Genomic DNA, 15,994 nt, shown 5'->3' with positions numbered 1-15,994 from the left:
TTTAAAGACACGGTTCAGAACATTCTCTTTTGAAAGCCAGCGTACAGCAGTATAGTACAGCAACGTTTCATGTTCCGCATTCATGTCTTTGCACAACCCCTTGAACATTCGGGTGTTGAGAGCCCTTGCCTTGATGTAGTTAACAATCTTGATTACGACTTCAATAACTTTATTCAATGAGAGAGGGAGAGTCTTACAAGCCAGGGTGCAGCAATGAATCATACAGTAGGTTCCTTTTCCTTGTGGTGCCAGCATCTTCACTTTTGCTTGGAATCCAGATTTGGAACCAAGCATCGCAGGAGCACTGTCAGTACAGACACCGCATACATTCTCCCACTGAATTCCTCCTGCAACTTCATTTTTTCCATGACGTCGTTAGCTTTTGTCGTTATTTCCAGGGCACTGCAGAACAAGAATTCTTCCTTGATATCATCTCCCTTGACATAGTGAACAAATGCCAGTAGCTGGGAGCAGGAACTAACATCGGTCGATTCATCAAGTTGAAAAGAAAACAAGCCGAAAGGCGCTGCCTTAATCTTATTGATGATCTTGTTTCACATCTTCCGACATGTCACGGATACGACGCTGCACTGTTATTCGATAAAGACACCTGTTCAACTTTGCGAGCCTCTACCTTGCCGAGAACCCGTTCGACAATGAGGAGGGTACAATGCTTGATGAGTGTCTCCCCAATCGAGTGGGTTTTTTTTTCTTCTTTGCAAATTCAAGAGAAACTTCACAAGAAGCCTGGACAGTTGCTACATTTTGTTGTTGAAAAGCTCCTCCATCATCCAACTTCTGTTGCTTTAAATTTCTTTCATGCTGCTTGAAAAATTCAGGATCCTGCTTTCCATGTTGTGCGTGATTCGTCTCGAGGTGCAACTTCAACTTGGATGGCCTCATGGATTCAGTACTCAAAACCTTGTGACACAGCACACATTGTGGTTTCTCTTGGCCAGACACGGTAATGGACGTGAATCCAAGCTTTATGTATTCGTCAAGATACTTTCTTTTTTTACTCCCAGAAGCCATAACGTCAAATCTGCAATAGGAAAAAAAAAAAAAAAATCAAAGTCAAAACAATAACAAAACAAAACAAAACAATATTTAATTATTAGTATGGTTCAAATTACCCCATGGCCCCCCGATAAATACACCATGGCCCCCAAGGTTGGGAACCATGGGCATAGTGCATCATTGAGTTGGGAAAGCAATTATTTTTGAGGTCAAAAGGTCAACTCAAGGTCAAACTTCTAAAATCATCAGTTTTCATCTGAAAAATCAGTTTTCATCCGATTGACCTGTGCTTTTATTAAGATCATAAATTTTAATGTTAATGTAATGGACAATTTGATGTATCCATGGCAACTATTTTTGGGGGTGGTGTGGCGGATTTTGCGAGTATCATGCACTGCACGATGCCTTTCTTGTTTGGTTGGGTGTCTGTCTGTTTATGAACAGGATATCTCAAAAAGTTGTGGATGGATTCAAACTAAATTTGGTGGAGAGGTTGTGTGTCTGACAAGGACTAATCGATTCGATTTTGATGAAAATCTGGATCCAGATCAGAGAATTATTTGAAGTGATTCTTCAACATTGAGTACGAGGGCTAAAATGCATATATAGCACGATATCTCAAAAAGTTCTGAACGAATTCAGCCGAAACTTGATGCACAGGTTGGGTGTGTGACGAGGAGAAATTAATTTGATTTTGATGAAGATCCGAAGCTGGGTCGGGATACGAGAATTAAAAAAAAAAAATTAAGTGATTCTTCACCATTGAGTGGATTGGGCCACAAACGATATGTAGCATGATATTTAATAAAGATGTGGACGGTTTTGACAAAACTTTGTGCATGAGTTGGGTAAGTGAGAAAAACAAGCCAATTAGATTTTGGTTCAAGTCCAGATCCAGATTCAACCTATCAGTGGGATACAAAATGTAAATTGTTCAGCCTGGCGGATGTATTTTCTCTACCGAATGCCGTTCTAGTTTCGAACGTGTGAATGGTTCTGTGCTTGTTGTGCCAAATATTTTACTTATTTCCTTGTATTGAGTAATTCATCATACCAGACATTTCTGGAAATTTATTTGCATGGATTGGTGTCTGTCTGCCTTTCTTAGGATTCTCCAATTGCGTCAACCAGTGCCTTCTTTAGATATACCTGTTATTCCATAAGAACACGTTTCCTGTGATGGTCTACCATTACAAACCTCTTGCGTGAGAAACCATTTCAGCGTAATTTTGGTTTAAAATTGGTGACACTCGCTTTTAAAAGGTAACATTTGAGAAATTAGCAATTCCGACCAGAGCGCATGATGGGCCATTTCGCTTTGGTACCTCATGTGATTCGGCCTATCCTTTTGGGAGTTAATAAACATTTCCCGGAGTGGCGGTTCAGTGTCAACCATCACATAGATACAATAATATATGTGATTGATTTGATATACCATTCTCCTTTCAGAGCATTGGTGCTTGCTGCCGAAGTAGTTTCTTGGCGAGGGTTATACCTGGTCGTTTGTTGCCAGCGTTGTTTGTCTGTGCTCTATCCAACGCTGAGCGTCAAGCAATAAGCAGCACGTACCATTTTAACGTCTTTAGTATGACTAGAATGGGGTTTGAACCATTGACTTTCCAGATTAAGAGTGGACGCTCTCACCATCATGCCTCTGTGTCTGGTTGTATACATATTTATTGACTTACATTTTTAATCAAACACTTTATCAAAGCAATGCATTGCGATGGAAATATATTGATGAAAATGTGACATAATTATTGTTCTATAGTTTATTTGGCTGCCTCAATTGAATTTCCCTTTTATTATTAACATGTATAATTTTGGAGCAAAAATGCAGCCCAAGAAGGAACATGCTGAAGCTATTATTGCAAACATTTTAGTTGCAACAACTAATTTTCCATCAACACTATTGTATGCAGGAATAAAAGTGAGCCACACAAGGAGGAATCCACTTAGGCTGAAGTTGATGAATTTGCATTCATTTGTTTTTGTTGAAAGATTTTGTGCTTTCAAGGAGAGAATAAAACAAAGCACCGATAAAAGACCCAGGTAACTCAAAGCACAGATAATCCACTGTGGTGATAAACGAGCACAATCCATGATGATGGTACCACGACGATCGCTGGTATTTCTGTAAACTATCGTTTTTCCCAGCACACACCAGCAAATGAAAAACACACAGTATGATGTCATCCAAATTCCGAATTTCATTTGTTTAAACTTCCACTTATTGGGTGTCAACATCCAGCAGCAAAATACGAGATCTGCAATTTTGAGATGAGGTAAGATTTGCAGTAAAACCTGCAATAATGTGATCTTTTCACATTTAATTTAATTAAAACCGCTGAGCATAAGTTTGGCTTCCTCCCCGAATATTCTACCATGGAGAGGTTGCTTCTATTTACACAACAATGGATAGACATACTAAATCTCAAATGACAGACCGTCTGTCTGGACACGTCTGTTTTGTTTTTTGTTTTTTTACTGTGTGGCACCGAGACTTGCATTGCAAGATATCAGCAATTTACAATCACAGACCCTGACTTACTGGTCATCAAAATTCTTCGAAGCAGAAGAGTTTCCTTTGATCACATCCTCTCTCGAGATCTCTGCAATCTTGAATTTGTTGTGCCACAAACAGCCTTGTCGGACTGACCTAATTCTTGGTCTGCAATCAATGACCTTTTCTGTTTCATGGATCATACTGATCTGCAAATTTTTATAGAAGACCTAATTTTTTTTTGGAGCAGAATAGTTTTGAGAGGTAGGCTCTGTAGCATATACTATATCTATGCAGATCTAGAAAAAAAAAATTGGTCATTGGTTTGTTAGCTGGAACATCTTTCAATGGAGGAAATAAATCTGCTCTCACAGTGACCACCCAAGCATCATTTTTTGAACACCTACTTGTTGCTCCAGCCAACCTCGAGAACACATGCAGTTCCCGGAACTAAAAATCCCCAGAATATGCCCCAATCTGTCTGCAGAAACCCATCACCAAACAGGCTTCTAAAGCAAGCAGATGCTTTGGTGTTCTCTACAGTACTAAGTCCAGTGTAAGCTGCTCAGAGATCATTGCAGTATACGAGTACCAGGCCTTTATTTGAAATATCATGGAGTCGGAGTCCCAAAGGTAGGCTACTGCTACTTCCTCCAATCTTTCCCACTGAGGGGTGGTTGAAGTCTGACATTCTCCATGTTATTGCCGTATCTCAATAGAAGGCTGAGTCCCATGGTCTGCTTTTCCTATGGAATACAAAACGTCTTCCCACGAGGGCATTTTTCATTTTGGCCAATAAATGGAAGTCACGTGGAGTTAAATTTAGTGAAAAAGTGGGTGATGGTCAAATTCCCATTCACGGAGCAACAACATTTCAAGAACATTGGGGTTTACAAGTGGCGCAGAATTGTCATGGAATAGGATGGCATCACATTCAGAAGAACTGCACACTTGTCCTGAGATCTAAGGTGATCAAGTAAAACCTGTATGATTGTAATCTATTTTCACTGTTATGCCATGTGAAACTGTCCTGTATCATAAAATTCCAAAGTGATTGTGACTAAAACAGAATTATAAGAACCAACTTGATGCTCCGTTCTTGGTATTAAATCTTATTCAGAAGGGAGATGTCTGTCCTTTCCACTTTGCTGAATAAGACTTTATTTATGGTTTGTAGTTCTGGCAAAAGGTTTTGTCCCAAGCAACAATGTGTTCCAAGGAAATGTTCCCTTCCTGAAAAGAATTCTGAAGATGATATTGACCTGATGCAACGTGGTTTAGCTTTTGAGCCTCTCCAGGTTTTGTTGGACCCATTTTGCTACAACTTATCCTTTCCACTGATCCTCAATGACAAAGTGATACAATGTTGACTTTAGTATTCCCAAATTCGTCAGATGTGTATACAATGTTGACTTTAGTATTCCCAAATTCGTCAGATGTGTATACAATGTTGACTTTAGTATTCCCAAATTCGTCAGATGTGTATACAATGTTGACTTTAGTATTCCCAAATTCGTCAGATGTGTATACAATGTTGACTCTAGTATTCCCAAATTCGTCAGATGTGTATACAATGTTGACTTTAGTATTCCCAAATTCGTCAGATGTGTATACAATGTTGACTTTAGTATTCCCAAATTCGTCAGATGTGTATACAATGTTGACTTTAGTATTCCCAAATTCGTCAGATGTGTATACAATGTTGACTTTAGTATTCCCAAATTCGTCGGATGTGTATACAATGTTGACTTTAGTATTCCCAAATTCGTCAGATGTGTATACAATGTTGACTTTAGTATTCCCAAATTCGTCAGATGTGTATACAATGTTGATTTTAGTATTCCCAAATTCGTCAGATGTGTATACAATGTTGACTTTAGTATTCCCAAATTCGTCAGATGTGTATACAATGTTGACTTTAGTATTCCCAAATTCGTCAGATGTGTATACAATGTTGACTTTAGTATTCCCAAATTCGTCAGATGTGGATTTTGAGTCAAGAGCATGTTTATAAAAGCAGTATTACCTCACAATTATTTGGCAGAACACAGTCAATACTGACCATCTGTCTCTCTCCCCACAATGAAGGATAATACCCCCCTGTTGAAAAGTTATGAAGTAGAGAAGGTATTAGAAATAATAGCAAATATTATTGATGAATTTGATATGCATAGCAAATATTATTGGACTCATCGATGTTAAATTCATGTTGATGTAGATACTTTATATTTGCATCAACAAATTTATCAAGAGCATAGATGTTCTATTTACAAAAGATTATGTTGTGGCCTTTCTTTTTGTACGAGGCAGCAGTGTTTGATTCTGTAACAATTAAAACAAACAGTGAGAAACATTTTTGCTTTGTTTTGAGGAACCTAAAGCTATCAAAGCTTACCTTTATTGAGGATGAAAGATTCAGATGTTTTAACAAGCAAACATGTCACATCTATCATGAGCCACACACATGCCAGTGGTTCTCTTAGAGTACAAGACACTGTGGTTGGAGTTCCAACAAACATCACTGAGCTACAAAAGGTCCCCAACAATGAAAGTAGCAGAATAAAATCCAATGCATTATCTTCAGAAAATGCAACTTGAAGCTTGCATCTTTGAAATACCAGAAAAGTTATTATCACCGTAATTATGCAGCCCAATGATGTAATGGCAAGTAGAATTATTGAAACTGGGTTTGATAAATCAAGGAACTCTTTGGGCATGACGATGCAAACATTGCGGTGATCATTTTACCAGTAATATTCAGGACACTTGTTACAATTCTGCGAGTCTGTAATAATGAAAATAGTAATGATATAAGTTTGTATTGTTACGGCCTGAAACACACCAAGCCCAGCCTTCAATCACACTGGCTTTATTTATGGGTTATTACACTCAACATCTATTCCTACACATAAAACAAAGAAGGGAGAAGAGAGGGAAAAACCAGAGTAGGCCAGTCCAAAAGTAGGCCGGTCCAAGAGTAGGCCGGTCCAAGAGTAGGCCGGTCCAAGAGTAGGCTGGTCCAAGAGTAGGCCGGTCCAAGAGTAGGCCGGTCCAAGAGTAGGCACCAAGGCAGGCCCAGCAGTAGGCCCCAGTGCAGGCCCAGCAGTAGGCCCCAGTGCAGGCCCAGCAGTAGGCCTCCAATGCAGGACCAGCAGTAGGCCCCAGTGCAGGCCCAGCAGTAGGCCCCAGTGCAGGCCCAGCAGTAGGCCCCAGTGCAGGCCCAGCAGTAGGCCCCAGTACAGGCCCAGCAGTAGGTTTTCAGAATCATTGGAATCTCCCGCGATGAAGCTATCTCTGAGGGCCTTTCACTCACTCACCGCATGCAGGTAGGTGGTCTTTCTGTCTTCTATCGACTCCTCTCCGGCCTTGCTCCCCCAGCTCTCTCTGTGCTCTGTCCCCCAAATATTCCTACAGGTCGCACAAGATCTGCCAGCCACCCTCTGATGGTTAAACTGCCGAAATCTCGGCTCTCTGCTCACCTTCACTCTTTCATTCCTCTTTTCTCCCGCCTCTGGAACAAACTCCCACACTCACTTCAATCACACTCCTCCCTCCAGGTCTTCAAAACAGCTGTTCACCACCATCTCTTATCTTCCCCCATCCAAAACCTTGATCTTTTCTACCCCCACTAATTCACCCCAGATCCACCTTGTTTGAAATTCCAACTTCTTTCCTGGAAGTCTTGGCAGTGTCCATATGTTTTATACCTCTCCCACCCCCCCCCCTTTCCCATGCCTCCCCCCAAAGCCCTCTCCCTCCCACAGAGGTCTGTAGACCGTGATTGGTAAAAAATGTTTTGTGGAGTTTTTGAAATTTTTTGAGTAAGGTTAAGTTTTGTGGATAAGGTAGATTTTTGCATGTTGTTTGTTTCCTCCCTCCGCAGGAACAAAGAAGATCAATGTACATATTTGATTGCATGATGGTTAAGGGGTTTGGCATGTTAAGGAAGTGTAGGTATGTAGTCCGACTCACTTCCCACAGCCCTTCCTGATTTATTTCATAGGTTAATTAAGTGTGTGACAGGAAGTGTTAAGGCTGGAATGGTAGCGCCTGCAGTGAACCTTGCAGGAGCTACGATTCCGGGGGGCGGGGGGTGGGGCTGTGTTACGAATTTGGTAGAGCAATATGTAGAGCAGAGTAGATATGAGTAGGTAACATGCTTCGAGATGTCGCGATAAGGAACACTTCCTGTAATAAGTCATGTGTAGGCGTTTTGTCGGCTAAGATGTATGAGTGTGAATCTACCAGGAGATTCGTGTGTTAAGTAGTGTAGGGAATAATGAGTAGAGCCCTTGTATGTCTCACCTGGTAGTCAAACCTTTGTCCCTTATGGCACTGCAGACCACTTAAACATTAGTTAGGACCTTTAGTACAACACAAAATAACGCCCTTCCCCCTGACATGACTTAGGAAGAAATCGGGCTAGAACACCGCCACAATTGGCCGCCACCATTTACACCTCCGAGAGGCCTACCCGCCTCGCATAGCACGTGCTGTGACCAAGGCGTAGGGGACGGGAGTGGAGTGACGCAGTGGGCGTGACCTGAGCGAGCCAGCGAGTTGGGGGAGGCTCTGATTGGCAGGACAGTTTGCCAATGCTGACGTCACCGGCCAGGGATATGAACAGTGCCGACGCGATTTCCAGGGCAGTTGAGAGTTCGTGTGCACAGTGGCCATTGCGCAGTTGAGAAGATCTGATCCAGAGCAGTTGGATTCCTGGCAGTTTGCAGTTCAGCGCAGTTGATCCCGAGCAGTTGGATTCCTGGCAGTGCAGTGCAGAGCCCGAGTCCGTTTTGAGCAGTTGGGTTTGAGACGCGGCAGGACTTTGGTCCGAGTCGACCTCGCGTGGAGCCGCTAGCCTACGTGGGACGCGTGGCGCTTGGAGCGAGGCCTTGTGGGACTTGGAGCAAAGGACCTCATGGTGTGCGGTCGGGCCGGGCGGGGCAGTGTTGGACAGTAGCCAAGGCAGACGACGAGACAGATAAGCCTGAGCTCCGCGTACATTTGACATAAAAGACGTGTTTCTTTCGTATTTCATCTCCCTCGTCTCGTCTCTGATATCTGTTGTGTGCGGGATCCCGATTTAGAATAGCTCATTACCGGCACGTATTTTCCTGTCCCTGCCTGTTATTCAATAAACCCTTATATATATTTTTTGTACATAATACCTGAACGCAGTTTACAGGGTGATTGATTTGATAGATAAGGCTGCGGGGACTTGCGCTGCTTCCTTCCATTCCGCGCATTTAAGGGTTTTAGATTTTGGAATCCGCCATTGAGCTTCCGCCTCGGAGTTAAAGCCTTCGTGATCGGCATCTGCGATCGCCTGATATAAATTTCGGCGGTTGCGTGACAATATATAAATATATCTATATATATATATATATATATATTGTTGCGGATCTTGGTTTCGGCACTCCCCTTACCGAGGAGGGTTCAATCCCCTCGTCTTTTAAGCTGGCCGTCCGAGTCCTGGAACTATCTCGCTCCTTTGCGGGGGTGAGGGTGACCAGGGTGACTGGTCAATGGAGTCCCAGATACCTTCGCCAACCTCGCCGCAAAGCAGGGCGCTACTTCTGCTCGAGCCACGGACAAGATGGAAGATTGCCGAGCGGTTTAGCAATCCGCAGCTCAAGCCATTAACAAAGGACTAACCCGACTCCGAGCGTTTGGCCAAAATCGCGCCACAGGTATTCAATCAGGGAAAAGACTAATGCGACCGGATGAGAGGAAAACCCAAAGAATAAGAAGGAACAGGTGTAATTTATTAATTATATACAAAACCAAAACCAAAGAAGAAACGGAAGGGAATTGTGCAGTGAAGAAGAAGAAGCAGATACACAGGGCAAGCCTTAAAACAGTCTTATTTTATAACCCCAAACAAACAGACTTACACGACAGCGAATGGCAGGAAGGAATGGCTGGAAGGAGGAGAATGTCCAGGCAGACGGTAGGGCATTGAGGTCCGGCTCCAGGAGTGGACTCGCGTCGTGGCGGGAAACCCTGGCAGGCAGCGCGCGCGTATCGTGGACCGCGAGCGGACGTTACATATATCGGGGAAACTGGGATACAGCATACGTAATATGTGGCTCATGCCAACGCTCTCTCTCTCTCTCTCTCTCTCTCTCTCTCTGTGTGTGTGTGTGTGTGTGTGTGTGTGTGTGTGTGTGTGTCTCTCTCTCTCTCTCTCTCTCCAGGCCCCTGCGCAGTCCGTTACCATCAGCAGTTCGTGGCGCAGCTCGTACCAAAAGCAGTCCGTGGCGCACTCTCAGCTCCGCTCCAGCTCATCGATCCGAACTCCTTCTCACCTCATCTGCCCTCCTTCTCACCTCATCTGTTCAAGCAGTCCCACACAGCCACTTTTATTGTCCGTTGTTGTATCAAGCCGCCGGCTCCGATGACACGCCTACCGGCCGGCTCACCTCGGCGCTGGTTGGCCGGCAAGGGCAAGAAGCTCCACCTCTGATGGTGAGTCGACGTGCCACACCTTGTTCTTGTGGTTCCGCCCCCTTTATCCTCGGCTTGAGACCGTGTGCGTAATGGCGGCTTGGTGCCAGCAAACAGCCCAATGCAAACGGCAGCGAACGCTATCCTACTGTTACTGCACTTTGAAGAGCGGAGATGATTGGGGAAATTGAAAGGGGCCTATCTTATTTGATTAATGTAACGCAGATTCAACTAGAACGGGCACTCGGTAGAGCGCATACCTTCGCCGCAGCTACTGTTCTGTACTTGGTAAAAATACGATTTTGACCTTTTCGTGACCTTGACCTTGACCTTTGACCCGATTGCTCCCAAAATCTAATCAAATGTGTCCCGTATAATAACCAATCATCCCACCAAATTTCATGCAATTCGGTTGAATACTTTTTGAGTTATGCGAATAACATACACACACACACACAGACATACAAATAAATACACAGCGATCAAAACATAACCTCCGCTTTTGCGAAGGTAACTATCTCTCAAAATTAGAACTTTTGGCAATAACACCTCCATACGACAATGCATGCATTATCTTATTCATTCATTCGCTGAATCCACGGAATACGATCATCAACCACTGCATATATAACGATCTCTCAAAATTAGAACTTTTGGCAATAACACCTCCATACGACAATGCATGCATTCTCATATTCATTAATTCGCTGAATCCACGGAATACGATCACCAACCACTGCATATTGTTGCGGATATGGGATTTGCATCCATCCATATCCGCTTGTAAATATTCCCCTATTTCCTCAATACTTCCCAACTCTCCCCAATCCCCCATTCCCTAGTCCCATTTTCTGTAAACAACACTCTGTAGACCCGACCTCCCCCTATTTCCCCCATTAAATGTCGCACCCAGGTTCACCGCATCTCATGTAAGACAACTATAGGACATCTTGCTAGTTATTCTTAGTCTATGTCAGTTAAGGATTCGTTTCCATTAATTCTGACCCTTCGTTGCACCAGAATGTGATTGTATGGCACCGTTAGGAAGTTTAGGACCTCCCAATACCTCCCCGCAGCTCTTCCTCACAGTTCAACAACAACAACAACAACAACAACAATGAGCGCAGGGAGTGCGCGTCCTCACTCCGGCTTGGTAGGAGTGGTGGGAGGGCACCAGGCCTTCCCAACGACCCGCCATCGGACATGTGCTCGACGGGGTTACCAAACAGGGGCTCCCTGTCGGCTCCTCGTCAAGGGCGGAGCCCGGTAACCCCCGCACCCAATGGAAGCGGCGGACCGGCCCCAGTGGGGCGGAACCAACCAGCCGAGGGCGTGTCACTCCCCGCTGAGCATGCGCAGTGAGAGGGAGGTGACGTCAGATGCGCGCTGAGCTTGGAGCAAGCAAGACCACCTCCGAGCGCTGTGAGACCTCCCTGCATCTTTTGAACCGTGCTTTATCCTGTCCCCGAGCCAAGGTGCACCTTGTGCCATCGACCGACCTGCCCATTCCCACCATCAATCCCCGTGTGAGTCTACCTTGTCCGTTTGTCCGTGGTCTGTCCGGGAATAGATAAGATTGTATTTAAGTGCCCATCTCTTCTGTGTCTTTACCTCACTCTGCCGTGTAATCTACCCCCTTTTCTCCACCACTGTAATTATACCCTCCTCCGGAGGTCTTGAGAACTGTACCCCTTGCGTCGTTTCATCTATCCCAGTCGTCGTGTCCCTTTTATCATTGATTTAGCATAGCGCGATTTGGCCAACGTCTGGGTGAATCGGGTGTTAGTCGGGGAATAACTGTTCGGTCGTGGAGCCTCCGCTCGGCAAATATAACATCTAAACCGCGGTCCGTAACAATATATAACTATCTCTCAAAATTAGAACTTTTGGCATTAACACCTCCATACGACAATGCATGCATTATCTTATTCATTCATTCGCTGCATCCACGGAAAACGATCATCAACCACTGCATATATAACTATCTCTCAAAATTAGAACTTTTGGCAATAACACCTCCATACGACAATGCATGCATTATCTTATTCATTCATTCGCTGCATCCACGGAAAACGATCATCAACCACTGCATATATAACTATCTCTCAAAATTAGAACTTTTGGCAATAACACCTCCATACGACAATTCATGCATTATCTTATTCATTCATTCGCTGCATCCACGGAATACGATCATCAACCACTGCATAATTATATAACTATCTCTCAAAATTAGAACTTTTGGCAATAACACCTCCATACGACAATGCATGCATTCTCTTATTCATTCATTTGCTGCATCCACGGAAAACGATCATCAACCACTGCATATATAACTATCTCTCAAAATTAGAACTTTTGGCAATAACACCTCCATACGACAATTCATGCATTATCTTATTCATTCATTCGCTGCATCCACGGAATACGATCATCAACCACTGCATAATTATATAACTATCTCTCAAAATTAGAACTTTTGGCAATAACACCTCCATACGACAATGCATGCATTCTCTTATTCATTCATTCGCTGCATCCACAGAAAACGATCATCAACCACTGCATATATATATATATATATATATATATACATATATATATATATATATATATATACATATATATATATATATATTGTTACGGTTCGCGGTTAAGGATGTTGTTTGCCGAGCGGAGGCCCCGCAACCTAACAGTTTTTCCCGACTCACCCGATTCACCCAGACGTTGGCCGTATCGCTCCACAGCTATTCGATATGGAAACCTCTAAAGCGACCGAATGTAAAGAGGAAGACGAAGAAGACGTACAGAGGAATAACAGGTTTTATTATTACACACACAAGCAAAAAGGAGCAGTCACGGTTATGTACAGGGACATGAAAGGAGCAGGCACACAGTGAAATCTTTAGCTTACCTATACAAGCTTAATTAATAAACCCCAGGACAATGTTGAAGACAGACGGAAGATCACACTTACACGGGGAAATGCAGGCAGGAATGAATGGCTTGGAGATGGGTGGCTTTTAGAGGCAAGGAAGGTTCAGCGGGTACTGGGCATGGTCGGGCCAGAAGGCACCGCCGTCAAGAAGCCGAGCTTTGGTCCCAAACTGCACGGGCGAAGTTCCTTTCTCTGTACTGCTGCCTCGTGCCCTCCTTGCGTTGCCCCGGTCCGCTTTTCCTGCAGCGCGGCACGTTTCACGGCGGCTCGGTCACACCTGCTCGTCTCCAGCGCATCTCCTGGACCCATCTCCATAAAAGCTCATCTCAGATCTCCTTGGGGAGCGTCCCGCGGCGGGTTATATAGGCCCCGCCCTTCACCCTTTTCGAACCTTCCCCAAACGTTCTCTCTCCGCCCTCTCAAGCCAAACCCCTCGTTCTGGGTTGGATGAGCAGGGCTGACTTACTCCTCCCCTCTATGACGAGGTGGAGACCCGCCTTTCTTCTTCGGCGTTACCTCGTGCGTAATGGAGTCAAATGCAGCACAGTGGACGGCAGATGGAAATGCAGCAAAGTGCCTAAAGAGGCAATTGCAGCAAAGTGGCGAACCTGGCACTTGGAAGCTGCCATGGGGCGTCAGAGGGCCTACTCTTATTTAATTCGGTGCAATGAAGAGTCAAACTAGTGGGAAACACATCCTTAGCCTACAGAGAATAAGGGACTAACTATTTAAAAGGATATATCGTGTCTTGTGTGTAGGTTTATGGAATTAACTAAGAGGACGAGCTGCGACCATTCTTTACATTACGAGGGTCAGTTACACACAACAAAACCATACTTTTCACATTCGTTACACTTTCTCAAAATTGTTACACTTCTCAAATCCGTTACACTTCTCAAATTCGTTACTATATATATATATATATATATATATATATATATATATATATATATATATATATGTATGTATGTATGTATGTATGTATGTATGTATATATATATATATATTGTAACGAATGTGGAAACGTTACAATGTGAACGTTACAAAAGTACGGTAACACCCTGTTAATGTAAATAATGGTCGCAGTCGGCCTCCTAGTTAATTCCATGAAACTTACACGCAGGTCACGATATATCTTTTAAATAGTGTATTTCCTTATTCCATGTTGGCTAAATATGTGTTTCCCACTAGATTGCCTTTGCATTGTATCAAACAAAATAAGCGTAGGCCCTTCCAATTTCCCCAAACATCTCCGCTCTCCAAAGTTCCTTTTAAAAAGGGGAGTTGTTTTCAATCCCGCAGGCCGCCATTGCCCATGTGCTTTGAGTCGGAGAAGAAAGGCGTGTCTCCACCTCGTCATAAGAGGGAAGGAGTGAACCAGCCCTAACAGCCAATCAGCACCGCGGTGAGCGACCCGGTAGGCGTGCCCTCGGAGCCGGCGGCTTAATTCCGCCCGAGGTGATAAAAGCGACTGTAAGGGACTGCTTTATGAGATGACCTGGGAGATGAGCAAAGAGGCTGCACCAAGAGGAGCGGTGAGATGCGAAACGCTCCAAGCCAAAGAGGAGAGGTACTCGGCAAGGAAACCAGCTTTGGAGAGACGCGCTGAAAGGAGGGAGACGGCTCCACCACAAGAAGAGGAGCAGGTGTGCCGAACCAGCGAGTGACGTCTACCGCAGCGGATAGCGACGGAGGGTTTTCCCGCCACAACCACGAGGAATTGCGAGCTGCTGCCTCCCGACTTTGCCTCCCTCTCAAGCAATCCACCTCAAGCCCTACCTGCCTGCATTATCCCCTGTGTAAGTGTGAACGTCCTGTCCTGCTCGTTGTCTTGGGGTTAAGTAAAAATGAATAGTGTAAGTTAACGATTCGCTGTGTTACTGCTTCTTCCATCCATTGCTGTGTGTGTATAATAAATCTGTTCTTCCTCCGTATTCTTCTTCTTCTTCTTTTTCATTCTCTTTCGGTCGCTTTAGAAGTTTCCCGATTGAATATCTGTGGGGCGATCTGGTCAACGTCGGGTGGAATCGGGTTCTAATCGGGGAGTAACTGTTCGGACGCGGTTAAATACACCACCGCTCGGTCAATATAACATCTAAAGCCGCGTCAGTAACAATTGATGTCGAGGAGTTGGATTCGGACCTGGGACTAAATTTGTTAGGCCCAAATTTTGGAACACCAATTGTACTATTAGAGTAACAATTGGTGTCGAGGAGGGAGATCGGACCCGAAATCGGACCCGAAGCGCGCTTAACGCGCTCAAAATTATAAGCTGCCGAAATTTATTTTGTTTTATAAAACCCGAATTTTGAGATCGCGCCATGGACAATCAAGGCGATCGGATGTCGGTGGGGGAAATAGACGGGTTAGGGGTAACCCAGGACTTAGGGAAAGAAAGGGAGGAGGAGAGCAATGAGGAGGCGGTTGAGGGGGTATCAGGCGCGCAAAGAGGCGCCTCGCACGAGCGCGCGGTAGCCGAGCCCGCTGTATCAGCGGGCTTTAACATGCAGCAGTTCATGGCACGGTTTAGCGAATACATGGCACAGTCGAAGTGCGACAACGAAAAAAGAGCCAGGGAAATGGAGGGAATGGAAAACAGAATGGGCGAGCGACTAGGAAATCAAATCGGGGAGTTAGACAAGAAAATTGGGAAGTTAGACAATAATTTTGAGGGGTTAGACAACGGGATAAAAGAGGTAAAGAATGGGTTAACGGGGGTGGAAAACAGAATGGCTGCCCAGGAGAATCAGTTAGAGGGGGTGAAAAATGGGTTAATGGGGTTAGAAAATAGGATGGAGGACAAATTGCGGGAAATAGGGGAACAATCTGCCAGGGAAATCAAACAAATGGGAGAGCAGATAGAGGAGGTGAAAATCGGGGTAGAAACCAAACTGGATGCTCAGAGGGATGAATTGGGACAGATGAGGGTGGCATCTACAAAAGAGATGGAGGAAATACGATGAGGGGTAAGTGAGGAGGTTTCGGGGCTGCGCGAGGAGGTAAAGCGAGGTGAGAAGCGTATGGAGAAAGAGGTGAGAAATAATACGGCTAAGTTACAAGGGGGAATAGAAGATCTGACGAAGGGAGTA

Source organism: Myxine glutinosa, chromosome 3 (assembly GCF_964187855.1).
Source record: "Myxine glutinosa chromosome 3, kmMyxGlut1.1, whole genome shotgun sequence".
NCBI lineage: Eukaryota > Metazoa > Chordata > Myxini > Myxiniformes > Myxinidae > Myxine > Myxine glutinosa.
Note: the sequence above shows the minus strand (reverse complement) of the source record.